This window comes from Anopheles funestus, chromosome 2RL, assembly GCF_943734845.2.
Source record: "Anopheles funestus chromosome 2RL, idAnoFuneDA-416_04, whole genome shotgun sequence".
Lineage (NCBI taxonomy): Eukaryota > Metazoa > Arthropoda > Insecta > Diptera > Culicidae > Anopheles > Anopheles funestus.
In genome coordinates this window covers 57,592,862-57,619,270 of record NC_064598.1, presented here as the reverse complement: position 1 = coordinate 57,619,270, position 26,409 = coordinate 57,592,862, and the positions used below count along the sequence as shown (strand labels likewise).

The 26,409-nt window shown below is 37.1% G+C and overlaps 1 long non-coding RNA gene across 1 annotated transcript; it reads right to left on the bottom strand.

Annotated features, from left to right (window-relative positions):
• Positions 1-14,351: 14,351 nt before the first annotated feature.
• Positions 14,352-25,436, bottom strand: LOC125762974 (uncharacterized). Its single transcript, XR_007418287.1, has 3 exons — positions 24,739-25,436; positions 23,244-23,719; positions 14,352-15,967 (listed from the first exon to the last, which is right to left on the bottom strand). It is a non-coding gene; the product is annotated as an uncharacterized LOC125762974 (long non-coding RNA).
• Between the last annotated feature and the right edge of the window lie 973 nt (positions 25,437-26,409).

The window sequence follows — 26,409 nt, the reverse complement described above, 5'->3', positions numbered from 1 at the left end:
AAATTATCTTCCAGCCTAGGGACAGTAATTATTAAAACTAGTTTTGAATTGCTAATAGCAGCTTTTGTAGTTGTATAAGAAAGGGATTCTATGATTGTATGTATTGGAAGATTATTCCGCTTAATGTCTGCTACTATTATGTCTATTTCCTTTTTGTTAAGGAGCTGTACATTGGTTACTTTAAATTTTGCCAAAGTTATGCTGTCGAGTAGTAGTAGTAGTAGTTGCGTTTATTGAGTTGCATAATATTGTATATAAATAAGTAACACGACTTGTATCAGGTTATAATGGGTTCGATGTAAGTTCTCTCCTCATTGATAAGTTTCTATCTAGTCTTGCTATTTTTACATAGATATATTATATCTTTCTCTTTAATGATTTTTATTATTTATGGCAGGGAAAATATGAAAGAAAAAACCCTCCGATGTTTTTGTTCGTATGCACTAAATATACCTAAACCTAACCTAAATACCTAAACTTAACCTAAAGTACTAACGCTAACTAGACTGGTATGCTAGTTGTTTTAAGATCGGATTTTCGCTTAGATAGCATTTGTTGTAGTATTTTAGATTTAACTTGACTATAAATTCCTGTAACGTTTTCATATTTGTTTTTTCGTGTAACAATCTAGTGCTATGCCACATAGGTACGTTTAATATTATTTTAAGAATTTTGTTTTGTGTAACTTGAAATTTTTTTGAATGCGTTTTAGCACAGTTTTTAAATACTTGTGCACCGTAGGTTAACATTGGCCTGAAACAGGCACAGTATAGCAGAAGCTTATTTTTTATGTTTAACTTAGATTTCCGATTGAGAAAAGGGTACAGGGATTTTAGCGTGTTACCAGCTTTGATACAAGAGTTTTCAATGTGATGTTTGTACGTTAGTCTTTTATCCAGTATTAAACCGAGATATTTAACTGTGTTCTTCCAGAGTATTGTATTCGAATTGATCTTTAGATTTTGTTGTGGAGGTCTACGAGTAGATGTGTACCTCGAGAAGAATATGGACTCTGATTTCTCGCCATTTATTTTTAGTTTCCACTTCCTACAGTATTTTCCATAAGTTTTCAGAGCATTATTGAGTGACCTGTCTGTGGTCTTAGGAAATTTAGACGCCGATGAGATGGCAAAATCATCTGCGAATAAACATTGTTCACAGTTATGCATCTTGGGTATATCAGATGTATAAATGTTGAAAAGTAATGGGGACAACGTGCTCCCTTGTGGAACACCAGCTACAGGGATAAAAGTTTGTGATTTTGTATGCCCTATGTAAACGTTATTTTTTCTGTTTTCTAGAAATGATTTAATTATCTTAATTAAATATGCAGGGTATTTGTACGAGATTAGTTTATAAAGAAGTCCTTCATGCCAGATGGTATCGAACGCCTTTTCCACGTCTAGCAAAACTAAGCCTGTTGATTTTTTCATTTTCCTATTTGTGATAATATTTTTAGTTAATCTATCTAATTGATGTGTTGTTGAGAGTGCCGGTTGAAATCCAAATTGATATTTAGGTATTATTTGTGCGCTGTCTGTGTGTGTACGGAGGCGTTTTTCAATATGTTTTTCGTAAATTTTTCCTAAACAGCTCAATAGATTAATTGGCCTAAAACTTTTCGGAATGGTCATATCTTTGCCTTGTTTAGGGATTGCAATAATTTTCGATTTTTTCCAGATATCTGGAAAATATCCAAATTTAAAACAGCTGTTAAACACTATATTAAGGAAAACTAATGCCTTGTGTGGAAGCCTTTTTAACGATTTGTTGTTAATCCCATGACATCCAGCCGCTTTGTTGGGTTTCAAGTTTTTTAACAATTTATATATTTCTTTTGGTTTGACTAAAGTTATTTGACTAGGACTTAGTGATTGATGGGTCATGAAGAAGTTTTGATTAGCTAAGGATATTTTTCGTTCCAAAGTGCTGACTGTTTGGAACGTGATTTTATGTGCGCTTTCAAACTGCTGCTTTAGTATTTCGCATTTTTCCGAATTCACTATTATTGTTCTATCATTTATTTTTAGTGTTGGGATAGACTTAGGTTTGTTTTTAATTATACGAACGAATTTCCACAGCTTATTTTTATCTTGAGTGTTCTAGTTTATATCTTCAAGTGCTTTAGTCCACGCTTGGTTCCTCAAGTTTTCTAAGTGTGTTTTGATTTTCAACCCTAGGCTATAATATGCACTTTTAAATTGAGTGCAAAGTCTGTGTCTCTGCCATTAGCGTCTGTACATGTTACGTAATTTAATTAAGTTTTGAACATACTCAGGAATAACCAGATTATACTGGCCAGGGGTTATGGTTTGTACAGCTAGGTTGTGAGCAGTGGACAGAACTTCGTTGAAATTGTAGATCATGGAATCTATTTCATCAGTACTGTTTACGTTACTGTGGTTAGTATGTGCGATGATCAAGTTATTATTGATGTAATTCTTGAACAGTACCCAATCTGCTGTTGCGTAATTATGAATTTTGTTTGCAGGTCTTAATGTTGGTTTACAGTTTCTAATATTGAAAAGAACCGGAAGGTGATCAGAACTTAAATCTGTTAACGCGGAAGGAGTTGTAATTTGATTTAAGTTGTTTGATATAATCAAATCAAGGGTTGAAGGAGTTCTACTAGAATCAGGAGAGTAGAACGTAGGACTATTTGGATGGTGTATGGTAAAGATACCTCTTTGAATGAGATCGAAGAGGGTCTTACCAGCAGAGTTTGTGCTAGCACAATTCCAACAATTCGAGCATTGAAATCACCGCAGATAACCGTGCTCGTTTTATATGTAGTTAAATTTCTAACATCCGCAGCAAAATAATTCATATTTTTGTTGCCACCAGGATGATATGCAGCAATTATTCTAATATTATTTCCTATGTGCATATTGACCGACATCTGCAATGTTTCGATTACTTTCGTTACGGGATTTTTCTCTAATGTGTGGGCTATATCCGATCTTACAACTATAGCTACACCTCCTTTGGGTCCAGAGGTTCTGTCTAATCTATGAACCATGTAATTGCTGATATTGAATGCCACCCCTTTTTTGAGGAAAGTTTCAGTTATTACCATAATATGAACTTCATATGATTTTAGAAAGTTGCTTATTTCTAATTTTTTATTCAGGACGCCGTTTGCGTTATAGTTTACTATGTTCAATTTTTCTATTTGTGAGATCATTTTGGATAACAGAATTTGACCTGAAGATGTATCTGTTGTTAGCGGGCAGCACTTCGATTCGTGTTCTCCCGCACATTTGTTGCACTTGAATACACGGTTGCAATTGGCAGCACCGTGACAATATAGCTGGCATCTAGCGCAACGCATTGGGCCAGCTTTTTTTGAGAAGTAATTCCATGTTACCCGGCAGTGGTACAATGCTTTGATTGTTCGCAACCAATTCAGATTTATCGATCCCGCAACAAAATGCAAAAGGTACACTGCATGTTCGTCGTACCTTTTTTGTTTCAGCGTCAGCTTCTTTATTTCACTCGGCAAAATATTTTCCACTTTTAAAATATCATAGACTTCCTCAATAGGAAGATCTACTAGTCCGTACATGATTATTTTGGTAGTTTTATCTTCTTCCAATTGGTATGTGTGGAAGAGCACATTATTTGCTTTGAAGTGTGTTATAACACTTCGGAAGTCTTTAGTATTAGTGAGCTGAACGACCATCCCTGAGTACGTTTGTTTAGTAGTATAGTTCACCACACCTGCAGCGATTACTAATCTGTGGACAAACTGTACACATTTGCTCTTAACTATGATCGGAGGGACTTTACCCTGGGTCACTTTCACTTTTGTCACTTCGATGTCACTGATATCATCGTACACCTGTTTTGGGTCATTGTCCAAGGTTTCGTCATTGCATAGTAGTGCGTATCTGTTTAGAGATGGGTTTGAAACACTGTGTGTGTTAATCAGTGAATCGTTGCTGGCCTGCACACTTGCAGGTCTGGGCCTCTTGCCTCTAGGTCTTCCTGTCCTTCCCACCATCCTGAGGCAGGGGAATGACCCGGCTAGTATTTATCAGGACAGAGATTGTCTTTATAACACGGGAGCGATTAGTAAATACGTCTGGTCTCGACCGTGTTTAGATTGCGACTGAATGCTGTCGATAATGATTTTTATCCTTTCTGATAAGTGTTTCAAGTTTAAGAAAATGTTTATGGAGTAAAGCTCCATGGAAGAACTGTTAAATATGGTAATAGCTTCTCTTATTTTCGCTAGACTATCATTCAACCGAGTCGCCAAACCTTCATTTATTTTCACTTGGGCATTATTGTTTATGATCAATTTGTTTATGTAGTATTAATTAATCGTAGATCATTAGCGTCTGGATTTCCTGCGACAAATGTCCAGACCGTTCCTATTGTGTCCCATCGTTTTTGACGGTTGGGTAAGATGGTGTTGAGATGGATGTAATTTGATCAAATTCGTTCTTTATAATATGGGTATATTGGTGTAGCAGATACTATCTAATCTGCTATACAGCTAGTATTAAAGTAACGTCTATTTCTTAAATACCGATCCCAAAGTCTGATTTCTGTAATAGCTAACACAAGTATGCAACCCAAATTTATAATGACCCACATAAAGTAAATGAGTCCAATGCAAGTAGACTACATACATGTGCAGCGTAAGCATTGGCCACAACCATTGGAAACGTCAACAGGTAGAACCCGGATGATTATTTAATAACACCAAATCAAAAATCAAAACTGACCCGCGCAGCGAAGCCCAAAATTGTTTACGAGGCAAAACATGTCCACGCTATGACAAAAGCGTTTAAGCGCAAGAAAGTAGGTCAACCCGCGAGGCTCCGCCCAAGAACGACAAAGGCGTCAAACTTAAGCATACTTTTAGAATGATATATAATAAAGTACCGGGCCAAAGTAAGACAGACTTAATCTGGACTTGGCATAGAACGTAACCAATCTGTGTCCGTTTATTTCCAGACCATTGAGTAACGTCTCAATGTGTCCAACGTTCGTAAAGTCAGTAAGATATATCCGCGCTTCACTAATTTCCACCAAGTGATGGAACGGGAAGAAAGTCCGATGATAAGATAGGTGACAAAACAGGTAAAGTCAAAGCCTGTTACATTGGGTTTCAATTACTTTATCGAGCTCGGCATGCAATAATTCCACTTGATTTTTGATATCGGTTACTTGAAAATGGTGAATATAATAATTGTTACCTGTATTTTTTCTAGGCTTAGTATTGAAATATTCTCTGTCCATACTGCCAAAACTATCCTGTTACATAACAGGGTATTAGACATTAATTATTTTAAGATCATTTTGATGAATCCTTTTTTCGTCTTTAGTGGTAACGGTTGTTTTGTTTACTTTTTTAATATTGATTGGTATAAAGGGTTTAACTTGTTTCATTCTTCTTTTTGTTTTCACGAAAGCTAATGCAGAATCAGGTATCGGAATTTCTACTTTATTTTTGTTAAAGAAATGCAAATCTTTTTCCTGTTTTAGACGCAAATTTTTTTGTACTTGTAAAATAATAGCGGTACTTTTCTCTGAAGGATTAATAATTTCGAAAGGTTTAAATTTTGTAACCGAATGGATAGAATTATTGTATTTATGCACAGTAAGATCAACGAGATCAATGAATTTCTTTAATTGATTGTCTGTTTTAGTTACACGATACATTTCCAGGAATGTTGAATGAAACCTTTCTACGATTCCGTTAACTTCGCTGTGGCCAGTAGGAGTAACATAGGGAGTAATGTTTAATGTGTTAAAGAAGCTTGTTATCTCTCCTGAATTGAACGATTTTTCTCCGTCCATGACGATGGTATCGGGAGGTTCATATTTAAGCAGCATTTCCTTCAAAACGGGTAACACATCAACTGTTGCCCTTGATTCAATTTTCTTAACCTGTGCGAATTTAGAGAACGCAAGTCAAGAAATAATTTTTTCTAGGAAGAGGATGTCGATGTGTACAATTTGAAACGGCCGTGTTGGTAAAGGCGTTTCTTGGATTTGTTTTTTGATCGGTTTTCTATTGTATTTGCATTCGTTACATGTTACACATGTTTTTATACAATTTCTGACGATAACAGTCATCTTAGGGAAATAATATTTCCGGAGGATTTGTTGCTTGTTTTCCTCGACACCTCTGTGTGCCCTATTATGTTCTAAACACACTATATCCATTTGGTTTGAATAAGATTCGACGTCTTCAAGTATTCTTTGAGTAAATCGAATCTTTAAGATATTTTGTCTACCAAAATTGTTCTTGTAGACTTCCTGAATTCTTCCCATGGTAGATTCAGTTGTGTACAAACCATTCAATTTAGAAGCATCAAAATTACTTTTCAGTATTTTAAGAAGATTTGCTTCACTTGTATCATCTGTTGTGATGACTATTCTTTTAAAACGATCGAAAATATTTATTTCCTGAATTTTATTTTTTCCTTCTTGTATTATTACCTGATGACGGAAAGCGTTTAGTGGTCCTTCAGTTGAAGGTATAAATAGCAAATCACAGTCAGGAGCTGAATGCTGGGTTGCTATCATAGAGCAGCAAATGCGACTTAAAGCGTCGGCCACCACATTTGTCTTTCCTGGTTTCTTCTTCTTCTTCTTCTTCTTCTCTGTGAGGTATTCCCTCGGTATGGCTAAAGAATCCAGCTTCCTGGGCCTTCCTTAGATACTCCGCTGGTCTGAACCGGAAAACCGCTCAACTTCCTCTAAGGATCTTGGATCGGCAACTACTGGCCATATATCCTTTTGATCTTATTTTTCTGCTTGTGTCTGTTAGCTTCTATTGTTTTTCAGTATTGTTTCTATTTTTTATCTGTTCCTACTTGTTTCCTTGTATTGTTTACCTAGCTACGTTTGACGTTTTGTGGTTTATTTCTATGTGTTTGATACTTTAACCTGTGTTCGAATATGTTGTAGGGTTTGCTCGGGTATTTTGCCATAATAATAGTTTAATGAGTTAGCATGTAGGGCATTTCCTCCCGTACATATATTTCTAGTAGGCCTTATTCCGGGCCTGGTCGGACCGGACCCTGTTGTTAACTCATTAATGCTCTTATTTCCTGGCTGTTAAAACGTAATTTTGTTTTCCCGAATGAATTTTATCACAGCTCTCATTGTACTTATTTTGTTGCCCTTAAAACCTTCCCTGAATTTTCGTTCCTCTATCTCCGGGTGCTTGTTCCGTTCTAACCTAAGTTTATCACAGTAGAATACTTTGTGTGCGCCTGTGTCTGGCACATTGCAGGTCTCACAGTTGCCTTGTCTAATTATTTTCATAATGCTTAGCCAATAGTTGCTGTAGTCGTGGCCCGCTAACAATCTATTTATAATCTTAATTTCTCTCGCTGGAAGATTCATTCCGCTATGCCACAGCTTCCTTTCTATTTTGTTTTGATATTTGTAAAATTTTTTGCCTTTGGTGAAAGACGTTTCTTTGTACCATTTGTTGGATTCCTCTAATGCTTTTTGTTTTAGTATCCATAGTGCGTCTTTCATACGTATTTGATTCTCCATTATTTGCCTGCCACTAGCTCCTCCTTTGGCAAGCTTATCTGCCCGTTCATTGCCTTCTATACCAAAGTGACTTGGAATCCATTGAATCTTTGCTTCCAGCAGCACACCGTTACTCAGGATCCTCCCTATCAACTCATCGACAAATAACTCTATCGTGGCCCTTTTGAGTATTAAGCATGCGGTTTTGCTATCCGTATATATTGTAGGGTTTTTGTACTTTTTTTCGAATGCAATTTTTAGGGCTTTGTCGATCGCTATTAGTTCTGTTGTGCAAATTGAGACGGGTTTTTCGAGTCTATTGGCGATGGCAAATTCTTCTGTGCCATTCAACAGTGCTATAATACCTATTCCACAGTTATCTCCAATTATGCTACCATCTGTGAACATTTTTACGTTTTTGCTCTCGCTATTTATCACGTTTAGTGCTAACTGTTTTACTACTGAGGGGCTGTATTTGCTTTTGGAATTGTTCAGATTTCTGATGTCACTGTTGATCTTCATTTGGAATGGGTGGATGAGTGTGTCGTTAAAATGGTGTGTGGCAATTGCATTAAATAAGTGTCTATTATCTATATATTCTTTGGCTTGAGCTGTGACTTTGGTTTTAGCCATGTGTTTAACCTGTCTCTTAATGGTTTCTTTGGTTAATGTAGAGTATGATATGCTTTTGGCTATTTCTTTGCTGATTAGATATTGTACCCTCTTTTCGAAGGGCATTTCTGCAGATATTGCCATGAGTGTATTTATGGGTGTGGTTCTAGTGCATCCCGTGGCCTTCCTCAGCGATTGGTTTAAGACTTTCTTGGCTGATTGCATTGTGGCTTTGTTCGCGTTGCCACTTAGTGACATTCCATATTCTATGGTACCCCTGATTAGTGCCCTGTGTAGTTGTATTGCTTTCTCTGGGTTTATATTGTTTCTATTCGAACATACCATTTTCATAATGTTTAGTTTGTTGTTGGCCTTGTTTGTCATGTTTTTTAGATGTTCGTTAAAGCTAAGTCTTTGGTCTAATGTTACCCCTAGGAACTTGTACGACGTGCACATCTTTATGGCAGACATACCGATTCTGACTTCAAATCTAGGGTCCGGTCTAGGGAAACACATCATGGCGCACTTATCGCTGTTGATCTCAAGTTCTAGTTCCTTGACTTTCTCTGTTAGGTGTCTTACCGAACGACGGAGCTTCGTTTCTACCTGTTTCCACGATGGTCCGTTTTCGATCAGTACAATATCATCTGCGTACTGCATTAATCTCACTTTGGGGAAGTTGATCTCGTGCAAGTTTCGTGTGTATATATTGAACAGCGTGGGTGACAGATCCCCCCCTTGTGGGAGTCCATCGGATACCACTCTTCGCACAGGACCCTCACTTGTCTGGATTTCTATGATTCTTCTTCTCAAATAGTTGCCTATCCAGGCTACTATTTCTTCCGGTAGATAGCAGGCTCTTAGTGAGTCTATCAGCTTTTTCGTGCTGACCCCATTATAGGCACTTTTAATATCAATAAAAATCACTCCTGTAGTCAGCTTTTTTCTGCTATTGGTTCGGATCATGTTTACCATCACATTCAGGGCGCTGGTTGTAGATTTGTGTTTCCTGAAACCGAAAGTTGTTTCTGGAAGCAATCTGAATTTTTCTACCGTTTGGAGAATTTTTTCTAGAATCATCGAGTTTATAATCTTTAAAGGGGTGGGTAGGAGCGCGATGGGTCTGTAGTTGCACGCATCTGATTGGTCTTTTCCTGGTTTTGGTATGGCTGTGATTTTGATTCTTCCTAAGTTTTTTCCTGGCTTTCCCGACTTCCAGATATCGTTTAAGTCTTTCACTATAGCCTTGGTACAATCATCGTTCATGCTTTGCCACATCTGGTACGTTATTCCGTCAACGCCAGGGGCTGAGTTTTTTTTCCTGCTTAAGATTCTGTGCCAGTCATCAACCGTTATTAATTCTTCCTCCGTTGTTGTTTGAAGTTCACCCACTTTGTGTTTCTTTTTGTGCGTTTTGAAGTTGAGGTTAATGAATTTGTTTGCCAGCACTACGGACTTATGTATTATATTCTCTTCTCTAGAGGTCTCCACCTTGTTGCATTTTTTAATGAGGCACCACAGTTTGTGTGTTGATGTTTGGGCGTCGATTTCCTCTAAATATTTTACCCAGCTTGCTCTTTTGCGGCGTTTCTTTTCGAATCTGAATTTTGCTAGTTGTTTTTTGAAATGTATGTGGGCTTCTATTGTCTTTGATCGATTGTATTCTTTTCTTGCCTCGTTTTTTATAGACCACAACGTTTGAAGCTCTTCCGTCCACCATTCCTTAGCTTGGTGTTTTTCTGTTCTTTGGTTATTTTTTATTATATTGTTGAACGTTTTTACTGCGGTGTTAAGATTCATATTAGTGCTATCTTTGTCATTGATTTTCTTGTATATTCTGCCAAGGATCGGGACTTTCCTATTGAACCTAGGCGAGTCTATTTGAATCACATTTACTATTGTTCTATGTTGGCTGTTTCCTATATGGTTGTTTTGTATTCTTTTTTGTACTTTGCCCAGTAAGCTCGTTGATGCGATAGTTAAGTCTATAGCTGAATCCCTTTTATTAGGGTCTGAAGAGATGAAAGTACACTCCTCATTATACAAGACTGTGACGTTGTTTTCATTTGTCTCCTCCAATAGCATTTTGCCTCTTCTGTCTGAGTACTGGTCTCCCCAGAACGTATGATGTGCGTTAAAGTCACCAGTGAGCATGCAGTATTTTTCCTTGGTTGAGTGTTCTAGTATCTGCTTTAGTATTCTTGCGAACAAATTGTGATTGGTTCTGGGCGCTACGTATGTACTTGTGATTATAAGTCGGCTTCCGGGGATTTTTATCCCTGCTGATTGAATCGATTCATTGACCTCATGTACTTTGATTCGTTCGAACTTTATGTCCTTCTTTATTAGGATGGCACTACCGCCGTATCCATCCTCTCGGTCCTCTCTTATCACGTGATAGTTGCTGACTTTGACTGTTTCTTCTGTATTGAGCCATGTCTCCTGTAGACAGGCAATATCGTAACCCTCCTGGTTCAGTATGTGTGTTAGTTCATCTTTGTTCTTGGTCATGCTTTGAATATTTGTTTGCAATATCTTTAGGCTGAGCTCTTTTAACGCACATATGAAATTTGGTGAGGGATTACGTCCGTTTGGTTTTTTGTTTGGTGGATGTGGTGTCGTGTTAGTATTATAAGATAATATTCGTTATCTGTTCTTTTGTAAGATGTTCTTCTGTTCTGTTCTTTTGTCTTTCCTGGTTTGTATACAATACTGTAATCGTGCAGTTCTAGATAGGCTTTCCATCTTTTAAGTTTTGAGTTTGTATTCTTTTCCGATAATGTAAATGTAAGGGGTTGGTGATCAGTTAGAATGGTGAATTTTGCCCTATATAAATAATTTCTAAATATTTTAAGAGCCCATATAATAGCTAACATTTCTTTCTCTGGAACTGAGTAAGATTCTTCAGTTCTTGACAGAGAACGAGAAGCAAAATGGATTGGTTTATCCTTTCCTATGTCGCCTTGGGACAGAGCTGCTCCAATTGCAAAGTTGGAAGCATCGGTTGTTAAAATATAGGGCTTATTATAGTCTGGATAAATTAGAATGTCTGACGAGGAAAGTATGTTTTTTAATTTTTCGAAACATTTCATTTGTTCCGTGGAGAGTGTTATTTTGCTATTTGAAGTTATATTTTTCTCACCTCGTAGGCTATTAGTTAAAGGTTTCGCTATTTTCGTATAGTTCTTAATAAATCTTCTATAATAGCTTGTCAATCCCAAAAACGATCTCAATTGTTTGATTGTTTTGGGTAGGGGAAATATTTTTAAGACTTCAATCTTTTTAACGTTTGGTTTCAATCCTTCACTTGAAATAATATGTCCTAAAAACTCAATCTCCTTGTGAAGAAACTCGGATTTGTCTAATTGAACCTTCAGATTAGAAGCATTCAATGTAGAAAGAACTTTATCTAGATTATCCAAATGTTCTTGAACTGTTCTACCGAATACAATTACACCATCCATATAGATGTAACAGATTTTGCCTATGTGTTCGCGAAGTATATCATCAATGGCTCTTTGGAAAATGGCTGGTGCATTTTTCAAACCAAACGGCATTCTTGTAAATTCATATTTACCGTTGTTGATAGAGAATGCAGTTTTTTCAATATCCTGTGCATTCATCTGAATTTGATGAAATCCTGATGCAAGATCAAGATTTGAAAAATATTGTTGGCCTCGTAGTTGATCAAGGACATACGAGATTTCTGGCATTGGATACCTATCGCTTATTGTCTTTTCATTTAATTTCCTATAATCTATGACCATACGGAATTTCTTCTTTCCTGAGGCGTCGTTCTTTTTTGGTACAATCTAAACTGGGGATGTCCAAGCAGATCGCGACGGTCTAATGATTCCGTTATTGAGAAGCGTTTTGATTTGATCAGCCACTTTTTCTCTGTAGGCCGCGGGGTATGGGTAAACCTTTTGGTGCACAGGTAAATTATCTGTAGTGTTAATTGCACATTTTACATTTGTAGCACAGGTCAATTTGACATTTGGTTCGTGGAAGGTAGCTCGATTTGCATTCAATATTTTAATTAGCTTGCATTTATCTTCAGAATGCAAATGATCGGTACGAAATTCTGCTAAAGCGTTGCTCATTTTGAATGAATATTTTTCTAATGGTACAGTGAAAGTGGTGCCATTATCGGTTTTAAGTTGAAGTGTTGAATTTTTGAAATATATAATGGCTTCAAGGGTATTCAAAATTGTTGTTCCGATTATTCCAGCAAAAAATGGATGGAAATCATGTACTATAAATTGAAATGATTTCATTGTTCTTGGTGCAAAAAAATTTATATCTATTGCAGAAGATGTGTTAAATTTTCCGTTCGTAGACGCTATACTATTTGCCGAAAAAGGGTATGGCTTACTCAATTTGTAAGTATTTGCTAGTTTTGTTGAAATTAAATTTATATTTGATCCGGTATCTATTAAGAAGGGGAATTCTCCCATATTAGTACGCAAATTGATAAAGAAGTGAAATGGCTTTACCAAGTCGCGTCCCACTCTAAAATATTATTTTCGTGTGGATAATTAGATTGCTCATATCGGGGGTGTTCTGTACCATAAACATGTTGATCAGGCGTTTGGAATATAGATTTTGATTCACAGCTTACTTCATCTAATTGTCTGGAGCCATCGATATAATCAAGTGACGGTTCTGTTTAACTACTGTGTGACATTTGGCTGGTTTGTGCAAATGGAGCATCAATTCCGTAAGCCTGTCTAAGATTTGATGACGCAGGTCGGGGTCGTTTTGCATTGAAATTTCCATGATTGATTGTTTGCATAGAACGGTCAACTTCCATGGGCACTGAAGTGTTGAATCTTATTGGTCTATTTTGGGGCTGAAAACCGTTTACGTTGGGATACCTATTTCCTGTATGAATTTGATTTACATACTGCTGAGGGTTACCTTGGTTTGCGAATGGTCTGGTATTGGTGAAATTTGGCGGTTGAATGTTATTCACCGGTGCTGTTCTTCTTTGATACGAGTGATTCTGATGATACGAATGATTCTGAGGGTTATGGGTGTCTAGGCCAATTGGTTTTGGAATTTTTATGATCCTATTGTCGTTAAAGGGTGCAGACCGCATGTCCATATTGTAATATTCTAAACAATATTGGAATGCACTGCTCAACGACTTAGGGTCGTAGTTTTTCAAAAGCAAGCTTAGTGTTTTGTCAAGGCCTCGGATAAAACAATCTAGTGCTTTTTCCCTAAAGAATTGTATATGGACACTATTGTTAACCGCATACTTGGGGTCTGATTGAATTTGTGTTACAATAGCAGTTTGTAGGTCGTTAACCCTGCTAAAGTAACTGCTGATAGATTCAGATGGCCTTTTTCGTATCATTGTCAGTTCGTGATCAAGTGTTTTAAGGTCTCTCTTGTCCTTATAATAAAGGAGGAGAGTCCTTTTTATTGTATTCCAATCTGCTGCAAGGCAGTTAGAATTTAAAACATCAGCGGCTTCACCTTGTACCTTTCTCCTAATAGTACCTTCGATTATCTGGTACTCGGAGGAGTCTTTAGGAAGCCGTTCATATAAACTAAGAACGGTTTCAACTTCCATTATCCAACTCGGTAAGCTTGAGGCTTTTCCCATGGGGCAGATCACGGCTTAAGCTTTTTTTTTGTATGCGTTTTGACGTTTCGAGGCTTATCCGCTGTCAGTTCCCCATACAAATCGACAGCCAAGTTCAGCCTAGGAAATATGGATTAGAAAGTTTTCCTAATGAAAACTGCTCGATTAGCTCGATCAGCTGTTCGACAAATATGTAAACAAACCAATTTGCAAGCAGTTAAAAACAGGGTAAGGCCATGTTACCCATATGCTGAAAATGTAAACAAATCAACAAATATCCATAAATGCACATAAATTTAACACGTTTCAACATGTAATGTGTTGTTAAAATTTATTAATTTAAATTATTTTTTTTTTCGTTAGAACGGCCTGGCCATATTGACTTTTTTACCACGTAGCCGGATAGTCATTCCTTGCGACGGGGGTTTGGTAAGAATAGGATTTGAAATATGGATCTGATTGGTAAACGCAACGGTATTAAATGTATTAAAACGGTATTAAACGACACATGATATAAACTGTGCTTTCAAACTACGAACCTTTGCGCTACTGTATGCTACTGTTTTCTGCTACGTATATTTCAGAGGTTGTTGTTGTTGTTTGAATGTTTTAGAGAGACTTAGCATATTTCAGAGGTGTTCTCATTCTTTATCATACAACAGCAGCATCCAACCTAACCTTTTGTGCATCAAGCAGTACTTAACTTTGATTAATACCGTTGCGTTTACCATTCAGATCCAAATTTCAAACTCAAATTTAATTTCGTCATATTTTGGTTCAGTAAAAAATACATTATGTTGTTCTTAATGATACAACCCGGTACCTTTTCACTGCTCGATATCTGCTTGATTATCTGACAGATGCCGGCTTACAGCTTAAGCTTTCTAACTTAAACCGTGATGTGCCCCATTGACCAAAAACATCAACTTTGACCGAAAACATCAACTTTGGTCGCAAACTTCAAGTTTCCACCAACATTGACCAAAAACATCAACTTTGACCGAAAACAGCAACTTTGGTTGTAAACTTCAAGTTTCCACCAACATTGACCAAAAACATCAACTTTGACCGAAAACATCAAATTTGGTCGCAAACTTCAAGTTTGCACCAACATTGACCAAAAACAACAACTTTGACCGAAAACTTCAACTTTGGTTGTAAACTTCAAGTTTCCACCAACATTGACCAAAAACATCAACTTTGACCGAAAACATCAACTTTGGTCGCAAACTTCAAGTTTCCACCAACATTGACCAAAAACATCAACTTTGACCGAAAACATCAACTTTGGTCGCAAACTTCAAGTTTCCACCAACATTGACCAAAAACATCAACTTTGACCGAAAACATCAACTTTGGTTGTAAACTTCAAGTTTCCACCAACATTGACCAAAAACATCAACTTTGACCGAATACATCAACTTTGGTCGCAAACTTCAAGTTTCCACCAGCATTGACCAAAAACAGCCACATTGACCGAAAACATCAACTTTGGTTGTAAACTTCAAGTTTCCACCAACATTGACCAAAAACATCAACTTTGACCGAAAACATCAACTTTGACCGAAAACATCAACTTTGACCGAAAACATCAACTTTGACCGAAAACATCAACTTTGACCGAAAACATCAACTTTGGTTGTAAACTTCAAGATTCTACCAACTTTGACCAAAAACATCAACTTTGACCGAAAACATCAACTTTGGTCGCAAACTTCAAGTTTCCACCATCTTTGACCAAAAACATCAACTTTGACCGAAAACATCAACTTTGGTTGTAAACTTCAAGTTTCCACCAACATTGACCAAAAACATCAACTTTGACCGAAAACATCAACTTTGGTCGCAAACTTCAGGTTTCCACCAACATTGACCGAAACCAACAACTTTGACCGAAAACATCAACTTTGGTCGCAAACTTCAAGTTTCCACCAACATTGACCAAAAACATCAACTTTGACCGAAAACATCAACTTTGGTCGCAAATTTCAAGTTTCCACCAACTTTGACCGAAAACATCAACTTTGACCGAAAACATCAACTTTGACCGAATACATCAACTTTGGTTGTAAACTTCAAGATTTTATCAACTTTTACCAAAAACATCAACTTTGACCGAAAACATCAACTTTGGTTGTAAACTTCAAGTTTCCACCAACATTGACCAAAAACATCAACTTTGACCAAAAACATCAACTTTGACAAAAAACATAAACTTTGGTCGCAAACTTCCAGTTTCTACCAACTTTGACCAAAAACCTCAACTTTGACCGAAAACATCAACTTTGGTTGTAAACTTCAAGTTTCCACCAACATTGACCAAAAACATCAACTTTGACCGAAAACATCAACTTTGGTCTTAAACTTCAAGTTTCTACCAACATTGACCAAAAACATCAACTTTGACCGAAAACATCAACTTTGGTCGCAAACTTCAAGTTTCCACCAACATTGACCAAAAACATCAACTTTGACCGAAAACATCAACTTTGGTCGCAAACTTCAAGTTTCCACCAACATTGACCAAAAACATCAACTTTGACCATAAACATCATCTTTGACCGAATACATCAACTTTGGTCGCAAACTTCAAGATTTTATCAACTTTTACCAAAAACATCAACTTTGACCGAAAACATCAACTTTGGTTGTAAACTTCAAGTTTCCACCAACATTGACCAAAAACATCAACTTTGACCGAAAACATCAACTTTGGTCGCAAACTTCAAGTTTCCACCAACATAGACCGAAAACATCAACTTTGGTTGTAAACTTCAAGATTCTACCAACTTTGACCAAAAACATCAACTTTGACCGAAAACATCAACTTTGGACGCAAACTTCAAGTTTCCACCAACATTGACCAAAAACATCAACTTTGACCGAAAACATCAACTTTGACCGAAAACATCAACTTTGGTTGTAAACTTCAAGATTCTACCAACTTTGACCAAAAACATCAACTTTGACCGAAAGCATCAACTTTGGTTGTAAACTTCAAGTTTCCACCAACATTGACCAAAAACATCAACTTTGACCGAAAACATCAAATTTGGTGGCAAACTTCAAGTTTCCACCAACATTGACCAAACACAACAACTTTGACCGAAAACATCAACTTTGGTCGCAAACTTCAAGTTTCCACAAACGTTGACCAAAAACATCAACTTTGACCGAAAACATTAACTTTGGTCGCAAACTTCAAGTTTCCACCAACATTGACCAAAAACATCAACTTCGACCGAAAACATCAACTTTGGTCGCAAACTTCAAGTTTCCACCAACATTGACCAAAAACATCAACTTTGACCGAAAACATCAACTTTGGTCGCAAACTTCAAGTTTCCACCAACATTGACCAAAAACATCAACTTTGACCGAAAACATCAACTTTGGTTGTAAACTTCAAGATTCTACCAACTTTGACCAAAAACATCAACTTTGACCGAAAACATCAACTTTGGTTGTAAACTTCAAGTTTCCACCAACATTGACCAAAAACATCAACTTTGACCGAAAACATCAAATTTGGTGGCAAACTTCAAGTTTCCACCAACATTGACCAAAAACAACAACTTTGACCGAAAACTTCAACTTTGGTCGCAAACTTCAAGTTTCCACCAACATTGACCGAAAACATCAACTTTGACCGAAATCATCAACTTTGGTCGCAAACTTCAAGTTTCCACCAACATTGACCAAAAACATCCACTTTGACCGAAAACATCAACTTTGGTTGTAAACTTCAAGTTTCCACCAACATTGACCAAAAACATCAACTTTGACCGAAAACATCAACTTTGACCGAAAACATCAACTTTGACCGAAAACATCAACTTTGGTTGTAAACTTCAAGATTCTACCATTTTTGACCAAAAACATCAACTTTGACCGAAAACATCAACTTTGGTCGCAAACTTCAAGTTTCCACCAACATTGACCAAAACCAACAACTTTGACCGAAAACATCAACTTTGGTCGCAAACTTCAAGTTTCCACCAACATTGACCAAAAACATCAACTTTGACCGAAAACATCAACTTTGGTCGCAAACTTCAAGTTTCCACCAACTTTGACCGAAAACATCAACTTTGACCGAAAACATCATCTTTGACCGAATACATCAACTTTGGTTGTAAACTTCAAGATTTTATCAACTTTTACCAAAAACATCAACTTTGACCGAAAACATGAACTTTGGTTGTAAACTTCAAGTTTCCACCAACATTGACCAAAAACATCAACTTTGATCAAAAACATCAACTTTGACAAAAAACATAAACTTTGGTCGCAAACTTCCAGTTTCTACCAACTTTGACCAAAAACCTCAACTTTGACCGAAAACATCAAGTTTGGTTGTAAACTTCAAGCTTCAACCAACATTGACCAAAAACATCAACTTTGACCGAAAACATCAACTTTGGTCTTAAACTTCAAGCTTCTACCAACATTGACCAAAAACATCAACTTTGACCGAAAACATCAACTTTGGTCGCAAACTTCAAGTTTCCACCAACATTGACCAAAAACATCAACTTTGACCGAAAACATCAACTTTGGTCGCAAACTTCAAGTTTCCACCAACATTGACCAAAAACATCAACTTTGACTGAAAACTTCAACATTTGTCGCAAACTTCAAGTTTCCACCAACTTTGACCGAAAACATCAACTTTGACCATAAACATCATCTTTGACCGAATACATCAACTTTGGTCGCAAACTTCAAGATTTTATCAACTTTTACCAAAAACATCAACTTTGACCGAAAACATCAACTTTGGTTGTAAACTTCAAGATTCTACCAACTATGACCAAAAACATCAACTTTGACCGAAAGCATCAACTTTGGTTGTATACTTCAAGTTTCCACCAACATTGACCAAAAACATCAACTTTGACCGAAAACATCAAATTTGGTGGCAAACTTCAAGTTTCCACCAACTTTGACCAAAAACATCAACTTTGACCGAAAACATTAACTTTGGTCGCAAACTTCAAGTTTCTACCAACATTGACCAAAAACATCAACTTTGACCGAAAACATCAACTTTTATCGCAAACTTCAAGTTTCCACCAACATTGACCAAAAACATCAACTTTGACCGAAAACATCAACTTTGGTCGCATACTTCAAGTTTCCAACAACATTGACCAAAAACATCAACTTTGACCGAAAACATCAACTTTGGTCGCAAACTTCAAGTTGCCACCAACATTGACCAAAAACATCAACTTTGACCGAAAACATCAACTTTGGTCGCAAACTTCAAGTTTCCACCAACTTTGACCGAAAACATCAACTTTGACCGAAAACATCATCTTTGACCGAATACATCAACTTTGGTTGTAAACTTCAAGATTTTATCAACTTTTACCAAAAACATCAACTTTGACCGAAAACATCAACTTTGGTTGTAAACTTCAAGTTTCCACCAACATTGACCAAAAACATCAACTTTGATCGAAAACATCAACTTTGGTTGTAAACTTCAAGATTCTATCAACTTAGACCAAAATCATCAACTTTGACCGAAAACATCAACTTTGGTTGTGAACTTCAAGTTTCCACCAACATTGACCAAAAACATCAACTTTGACCGAAAACATCAACTTTGGTCTTAAACTTCAAGTTTCTACCAACATTGACCAAAAACATCAACTTTGACCGAAAACATCAACTTTTGTCGCAAACTTCAAGTTTCCACAAACGTTGACCAAAAACATCAACTTCGACCGAAAACATTACTTTGGTCGCAAACTTCAAGTTTCCACCAACATTGACCAAAAACATCAACTTTGACCGAAAACATCAACTTTGACCGAAAACATCAACTTTGGTCGCAAACTTCAAGTTTCCACCAACATTGACCAAAAACATCAAGTTTGACCGAAAACATCAACTTTGGTTGTAAACTTCAAGTTTCCACCAACATTGACCAAAAACATCAACTTTGACCGAAAACATCAACTTTGACCGAAAACATCAACTTTGGTCGCAAACTTCAAGTTTCCACCAACATTGACCAAAAACATCAACTTTGACCGAAAACATCAAATTTGGTGGCAAACTTCAAGTTTCCACCAACATTGACCAAAAACAACAACTTTGACCGAAAACTTCAACTTTGGTCGCAAACTTCAAGTTTCCACCAACATTGACCAAAAACATCAACTTTGACCGAAAACATCAACTTTGACCGAAAACATCAACTTTGACCGAAAACATCAACTTTGGTTGTAAACTTCAAGATTCTACCATTTTTGACCAAAAACATCAACTTTGACCGAAAACATCAACTTTGGTCGCAAACTTCAAGTTTCCACCAACATTGACCAAAACCAACAACTTTGACCGAAAACATCAACTTTGGTAGCAAACTTCAAGTTTCCACCAACATTGACCAAAAACATCAACTTTGACCGAAAACATCAACTTTGGTCGCAAACTTCAAGTTTCCACCAACTTTGACCGAAAACATCAACTTTGACCGAAAACATCATCTTTGACCGAATACATCAACTTTGGTTGTGAACTTCAAGATTTTATCAACTTTTACCAAAAACATCAACTTTGACCGAAAACATCAACTTTGGTTGTAAACTTCAAGTTTCCACCAACATTGACCAAAAACATCAACTTTGACCAAAAACATCAACTTTGACAAAAAACATAAACTTTGGTCGCAAACTTCCAGTTTCTACCAACTTTGACCAAAAACCTCAACTTTGACCGAAAACATCAAGTTTGGTTGTAAACTTCAAGCTTCAACCAACATTGACCAAAAACATCAACTTTGACCGAAAACATCAACTTTGGTCTTAAACTTCAAGCTTCTACCAACATTGACCAAAAACATCAACTTTGACCGAAAACATCAACTTTGGTCGCAAACTTCAAGTTTCCACCAACATTGACCAAAAACATCAACTTTGACCGAAAACATCAACTTTGGTCGCAAACTTCAAGTTTCCACCAACATTGACCAAAAACATCAACTTTGACTGAAAACTTCAACATTTGTCGCAAACTTCAAGTTTCCACCAACTTTGACCGAAAACATCAACTTTGACCATAAACATCATCTTTGACCGAATACATCAACTTTGGTCGCAAACTTCAAGATTTTATCAACTTTTAACAAAAACATCAACTATGACCGAAAACATCAACTTTGGTTGTAAACTTCAAGTTTCCACCAACATTGACCAAAAACATCAAGTTTGACCGAAAACATCAACTTTGGTCGCAAACTTCAAGTTTCCACCAACATAGACCGAAAACATCAACTTTGGTTGTAAACTTCAAGATTCTACCAACTTTGACCAAAAACATCAACTTTGACCGAAAACATCAACTTTGGACGCAAACTTCAAGTTTCCACCAACATTGACCAAAAACATCAACTTTGACCGAAAACATCAACTTTGACCAAAAACATCAACTTTGGTTGTAAACTTCAAGATTCTACCAACTATGACCAAAAACATCAACTTTGACCGAAAGCATCAACTTTGGTTGTATACTTCAAGTTTCCACCAACATTGACCAAAAACATCAACTTTGACCGAAAACATCAAATTTGGTGGCAAACTTCAAGTTTCCACCAACTTTGACCAAAAGCATCAACTTTGACCGAAAACATTAACTTTGGTCGCAAACTTCAAGTTTCTACCAACATTGACCAAAAACATCAACTTTGACCGAAAACATCAACTTTTATCGCAAACTTCAAGTTTCCACCAACATTGACCAAAAACATCAACTTTGACCGAAAACATCAACTTTGGTCGCATACTTCAAGTTTCCAACAACATTGACCAAAAACATCAACTTTGACCGAAAACATCAACTTTGGTCGCAAACTTCAAGTTGCCACCAACATTGACCAAAAACATCAACTTTGACCGAAAACATCAACTTTGGTCGCAAACTTCAAGTTTCCACCAACTTTGACCGAAAACATCAACTTTGACCGAAAACATCATCTTTGACCGAATACATCAACTTTGGTTGTAAACTTCAAGATTTTATCAACTTTTACCAAAAACATCAACTTTGACCGAAAACATCAACTTTGGTTGTAAACTTCAAGTTTCCACCAACATTGACCAAAAACATCAACTTTGATCGAAAACATCAACTTTGGTTGTAAACTTCAAGATTCTATCAACTTAGACCAAAAACATCAACTTTGACCGAAAACATCAACTTTGGTTGTGAACTTCAAGTTTCCACCAACATTGACCAAAAACATCAACTTTGACCGAAAACATCAACTTTGGTCTTAAACTTCAAGTTTCTACCAACATTGACCAAAAACATCAACTTTGACCGAAAACATCAACTTTTGTCGCAAACTTCAAGTTTCCACCAACGTTGACCAAAAACATCAACTTCGACCGAAAACATTACTTTGGTCGCAAACTTCAAGTTTCCACCAACATTGACCAAAAACATCAACTTTGACCGAAAACATCAACTTTGACCGAAAACATCAACTTTGGTCGCAAACTTCAAGTTTCCACCAACATTGACCAAAAACATCAAGTTTGACCGAAAACATCAACTTTGGTTGTAAACTTCAAGTTTCCACCAACATTGACCAAAAACATCAAGTTTGACCGAAAACATCAACTTTGACCGAAAACATCAACTTTGGTCGCAAACTTCAAGTTTCCACCAACATTGACCAAAAACATCGACTTTGACAGAAAACATCAACTTTAGTTGTAAACTTCAAGTTTCCACCAACATTGACCAAAAACATCAACTTCGACCGAAAACATCAACTTTGGTCGCAAACTTCAAGTTTCCACCAACATTGACCAAAAACATCAACTTTGACCGAAACCGTCAACTTTTGTCGCAAACTTCAAGTTTCCACCAACTTTGACCAAAAACATCAACTTTGACCGAAAACATCAACTTTGGTTGTAAACTTCAAGTTTCCACCAACATTGACCGAAAACATCAACTTTGACCGAAAACATCAACTTTGGTTGTAAACTTCAAGATTCTACCAACTTTGACCAAAAACATCAACTTTGACCGAAAACATCAACTTTGGACGCAAATTTCAAGTTTCCACCAACATTGACCAAAAACCTCAACTTTGACCGAAAACTTCAACTTTGGTGGCAAACTTCAAGTTTCCACCAACATTGACCGAAAACATCAACTTTGACCGAAAACATCAACTTTGGTTGTGAACTTCAAGTTTCCACCAACATTGACCAAAAACATCAACTTTGACCGAAAACATCAACTTTGGTTGTAAACTTCAAGTTTCCACCAACATTGGCCAAAAACATCAACTTTGACCGAAAACATCAACTTTTGTCGCAAACTTCAAGTTTCCACCAACATTGACCAAAATCATCAACTTTTACCGAAAACATCAACTTTTGTCGCAAACTTCAAGTTTCCACCAACATTGACCAAAAACATCAAGTTTGACCGAAAACATCAACTTTGGTTGTAAGCTTCAAGTTTCCATCAACATTGACCAAAAACATCAAGTTTGACCGAAAACATCAACTTTGACCGAAAACATCAACTTTGGTCTTAAACTTCAAGTTTCCACCAACATTGACCAAAAACATCGACTTTGACAGAAAACATCAACTTTAGTTGTAAACTTCAAGTTTCCACCAACATTGACCAAAAACATCAACTTCGACCGAAAACATCAACTTTGGTCGCAAACTTCAAGTTTCCACCAACATTGACCAAAAACATCAACTTTGACCGAAACCATCAACTTTTGTCGCAAACTTCAAGTTTCCACCAACTTTGACCGAAAACATCAACTTTGACCGAAAACATCAACTTTGGACGCAAACTTCAAGTTTCCACCAACATTGACCGAAAACATCAACTTTGACCGAAAACATCAACTTTGGTTGTAAACTTCAAGATTCCACCAACATTGACCAAAAACATCAACTTTGACCGAAAACATCAAATTTGGTGGCAAACTTCAAGTTTCTACCAACATTGACCAAAAACCTCAACTTTGACCGAAAACATCAACTTTGGTCGCAAACTTCAAGTTTCCACCAACATTGACCAAAACCATCAACTTTGACCGAAAACATCAACTTTGATCGCAAACTTCAAGTTTCCACCAACATTGACCAAAAACATCAACTTTGACCGAAAACATAAACTTTGGTCGCAAACTTCCAGTTTCTACCAACTTTGACCAAAAACCTCAACTTTGACCGAAAACATCAACTTTTGTCGCAAACTTCAAGTTTCCACCAACATTGACCAAAAACATCAACTTCGACCGAAAACATCAACTTTGGTTGTATACTTCAAGTTTCCACCAACATTGACCAAAAACATCAACTTTCACCGAAAAAATCAAATTTGGTGGCAAACTTCAAGTTTCCACCAACATTGACCAAAAACATCAACTTTGACCGAAAACATCAACTTTGGTCGCAAACTTCCAGTTTCTCCCAACATTGACCAAAAACATCAACTTTGACCGAAAACATCAACTTTGGTCGCAAACTTCAAGTTTCTACCAACATTGACCAAAAACATCAACTTTGACCGAAAACATCAACTTTGGTCGCAAACTTCAAGTTTCCACCAACATTGACCAAAAACATCAACTTTGACCGAAAACATCAACTTTTGTCGCAAACTTCAAGTTTCCACCAACTTTGACCGAAAACATCAACTTTGGTTGTGAACTTCAAGATTCTGCCAACTTTGACCAAAAACATCAACTTTGACCGAAAACATCAACTTTGGTTGTAAACTTCAAGTTTCCACCAACATTGACCAAAAACATCAACTTTGACCGAAAACATCAACTTTGACCGAAAACATTAACTTTGGTTGAAAACTTCAAGATTCTACCAACTTTGACCAAAAACATCAACTTTGACCGAAAACATCAACTTTGGTTGTAAACTTCAAGTTTCTACCAACATTGACAAAAACATCAACTTTGACCGAAAACATCAAATTTGGTGGCAAACTTCAAGTTTCCACCAACATTGACCAAACACAACAACTTTGACCGAAAACATCAACTTTGGTCGCAAACTTCAAGTTTCCACCAACATTGACCAAAAACATCAACTTTGACCGAAAACATTAACTTTGGTCGCAAACTTCAAGTTTCCACCAACATTGACCAAAAACATCAACTTTGACCGAAAACATCAACTTTGGTTGTAAACTTCAAGTTTCAACCAACTTTGACCAAAACATCAACTTTGACCGAAAACATCAACTTTGGTCGCAAACTTCAAGTTTCCACCAACATTGACCAAAAACCTCAACTTTGACCGAAAACATCAACTTTGGTCGCAAACTTCAAGTTTCCACCAACATTGACCAAAAACATCAACTTTGACCGAAAACATCAACTTTGGTTGTAAACTTCAAGTTTCAACCAACTTTGACCAAAAACATCAACTTTGACCGAAAACATCAACTTTGGTCGCAAACTTCAAGTTTCTACCAACATTGACCAAAAACATCAACTTTGACCGAAAACATCAACTTTTGTCGCAAACTTCAAGTTTCCACCAACATTGACCAAAAACATCAACTTTGACCGAAAACATCAACTTTGACCGAAAACATCAACTTTGGTTGTAAACTTCAAGATTCTACCAACTTTGACCAAAAACATCAACTTTGACCGAAAACATCAAGTTTATTTGTAAACTTCAAGTTTCTACCAACATTGACCAAAAACATCAACTTTGACCGAAAACATCAAATTTGGTGGCAAACGTCAAGTTTCCACCAACAATGACCAAAAACAACAACTGTTGACAAAAGCAACGTCGATGACGATTGACAGGAGAATGACAGCCGTGCGCGTGAAACGAGCCCGATTTACCAAACCCGAGTGCGCCTGCCGGTATGCACTCAGGAAGATGAGTGCTATGTCGATGACCGACGGGCGAAGGCGATGACCGAGGCGATGAGCGGGCGCGAACGACAAATCGTCTTTGGTAGCGAAAAAACATCCGACAGAGGAAGACGTTAAATTTTTTAATTTTTCTGCTTCTGCTTCAAAACAATTTGTAAAAGTAATAAAAGGAACAATATTAAAAAGCGCGAACTCCTAGTCGGGTTATTTGTTGCCCTGTTGCGTTTGCAACATTTTAAAAAATTTAACTCAATTTACCCAGTTCGGTAGCCTTCTTGTGTCCTTACGAGTGGAAGCTATTTGCCACACATACGATAGAAGTACGGACAATTTCATTCTTGAGGAAAGTCGGAAGAAATTATAATCGCGTTTTCTGTGCGTAGTGTGCGTTGCTGGTTACCGCGATTCGAGTGATTATAAGATTCCTGAGGAAATTCGGAACATTTACTAATCGCGGAACGCTCGTGAAAACGGACAAAAATGGAGACTTCAACGATGGAGAACCAACAGCCTTGCACGATCTGTAATGCTGTTACGACCGATAAAATGGTCGCGTGCGACGCTTGCAACGACTGGTTTCACCTCGGGTGCGTAAACGAGGATGAAACCGTGTTTAATCGCGAGTGGCTGTGCAGGGTTTGTAAACCAAACCCAAACGAGGAAAGTATAGCAGCGTCCCCAGCGGTTGGAAGCCAGCCAGCCACGATGAAGGAGATCAGCCGGCTGTTCGAAGAGATCAAGGCGTGCATGGAAAAGTGTAACGCCCCGCAGAGCAGCAGTTCGATCGACGAAA